The following is a 2,753-nucleotide window of genomic DNA, read 5'->3' on the forward strand; positions in this document are numbered from 1 at the left end:
TCTCAGTACCTCTCTGGGCTTTGGTTCTTCGTCTGGATATTATATAGGTCAACAAACATTTATGGACAGCTGACTACAAGTCAGACTGCCCTGGGTGGTTGCTGGAAAAACAAAGATGAATGAGTCACAAGCCCAGCCCAGGAGGGGCTTACAGACTAGGGAGCCTAAAGTTCCAAAGATAATATTTAAAGACCACTTGGATTCCAAACTTTCATGGCTCACTCGTAGCAGAGGCTTAAAAGATCTTCCTCTACTAGAAAACATCTTTCCAAACACTATGACAGGAAGCCTCCACCAACTACTGTTCTTAGAATCAGGGGACATTTAATCCAGAAGTAACCCCCGAAAATTTAGCCCAAACTATATCTTGCCATTTAGCTGATGGGGGAACTAGAGAACAGAGGCAGAAAGTGTTGAGTCCTGAGCGAATTACTGGTTTCCAGCTACGCTTTTTGGAGGTAGTGCTCTCCACTAGAAATGAAATGTGAACCACAACATTTTAAATAGCTAATTTAAAAATTTGTGCTGGCCACATTGAAAAGATTAAAAAGAAACAGGAGATATTCATTTTAATACTACATTTACCTAAAGGTCAAAAATATTATCATTTCAACATGTGATCAATATAATCAAATTATTAATGAGATATTTCATACTCTTTTATGTTGTCCTAGGTCTTAGAAATGCAGTGTAAGTACACTGACAGCACATCTCAATTTGCACTGGCCACGTTTCCGGCATGGCTCTCGCGTTGGATGGTGAAGATCCAAGTTGTGTCGCCCTAGCCTAACCCAACTGTACAAACACAGACCAGTTTTCCAGTGGGCAGTAGCATCACTCCCATGATCAGTGATTATTTTTTATAGACACTGGACCAGAAAGTCAACTGTCCAACAGGAGGTGCACCCTTCTGTGGCCAAGTTGAATAGCATTCCTTTTCTGGGAGGGACCTTAAAAGTAGCCTAATTTAACTTGATGTATGATTTTATGAACACCCGGGGCAGCAAAATAGCCTGCCGTGGGTCCCAGTGATGGCAGGCTGGCAGTTGGAACCCACAATTCCGTAGTTCCGTGCGTGAAGTGCTTAGAACACAGTGCCAGACACCCAGTTAAGTGTCCGAGAAACGTCCGCAAACTTCTCTCCTTTCTCCTCTTCCAGTTTTGCACCAAACTGGTCTGTCCCAGAGAAGTTGCTCCATTCAAGTGAGATAGAATTCAGAGCACATCTTGGAGGCAGAAGTGTCGTTTCCAGCCTGCCTGTGTAGGTGCATCTCCCTAGGTGACATTCGTTACAAAGCTGCAGCATGACATACCTAACTGATGAATGTCGACCGCACACCCATTTCAGCCAGGAAAGCCACACCGGCTTCCTCCGGGAAAATAGTGGTGTGGAACTGAGGCATGTAGTTGCAAAAATTACTTTTGCCATCTGACGAGTAGGGTCAGTTCTTGGATGTTCTACCCAAAGCGCTTTTCTATGGCAGTGTGACCTCAAGAAAAACCAGTTTCGGGGCACCACACCTAGGATCATATGATGCAATCTGATATTAGCGTCTCATTGCATCAGTGTTTTTGACGCATGTGTCTTTTGCGCAGGCAAAAGGCTTTATAATTGGGAAAGAGAAAAAAGAAAAAGACTCGCTGGCTGACATCTAAAGGTACTGTCAGTGCCGCTCCTAATTGGCCACACAGGGTGTTTGGAGGATAAACACCCACCTAACCACTGCCGCTCGACAGGCATCGGCATACCATTTCCTGGAGGGGACTTGATGGCATGTTTAGGTGAAATTCTTGTCTGGTTGGCTCCACTTATGTTTTATACCAAAATATCAAGGTTTAATCTCCTAGATCTTTTTAAATACATGACTATTAAGAAGAGGTTTTCAAAGGGTGCTTGGCCTTTCTGAAAAAATCTCTGAAATGTACCAGATGATTTCTCATTTCCAAAGTTCTTTTACGTAAGTGCTCTTGGCTCCCTGGACACACATACACTTTTGACTCTGATCAAATACCTTAGATTTAGGCCTCTTGGTTTCTCTGTCTTCCTTTAAACATTTGTTGCCTCCTGAATCCTGCTTTTTTTGTGTGGTTTTTCTTTTGTGGCACCACGTGGCACGTGGGATCTGTGGGATCTTAGATCCCCAACCAGGGATTGAACCGGCACCCCTTGCCATGGAAGCTCGGAGTTTTAACTGCTGGACAGCCAGGGAAGTCCCATGAATCCTGCTTCTTCCTATAGTGGTTAAGGAATTAATTGACTGCAAAAATCCTAGTACTCTAGTCATCTTCAGGAAGTTGCCTAAAGTAGGAACTTCCTTGTGCAGAATGCTTAAGGAAAAAGGAAGCCGGTAAAAATCTTTGGTAGGAGACCAAGTGATATTGAGGTCATAATGTAGAAGGGGAGACCAGGCCTGCGTCTCCAGCTCGAGCCATATTGTTCTCTCTCAACCCCACGGGACACTTCTCCCAGGAGGCATGTCAAGACCCCTGGACTTTTGTGTGTACAGCTCCCTCCACCCGCCCCGGAAGTCTTCTCACCCCTGTTCATCTGTTGAGTCTTACCCACCCTGTCAGTCACTCAGCTCAGATGATTCTTCTACAGGGATGCCTTCCCCGACCCCAGAATAGGATGAATTCCCTTGCCATAATGGCCCTACATAAGCATCACTTTGTAATGCTTATATAGGGGAGAAAAAAAGCTTTCCTTGACCCGGTCCCTGGCTGGGTTTGAAAATTATGCTGACGGAGACAGA

The sequence above is a fragment of the Orcinus orca genome, chromosome 1 (assembly GCF_937001465.1).
Source record: "Orcinus orca chromosome 1, mOrcOrc1.1, whole genome shotgun sequence".
Lineage (NCBI taxonomy): Eukaryota > Metazoa > Chordata > Mammalia > Artiodactyla > Delphinidae > Orcinus > Orcinus orca.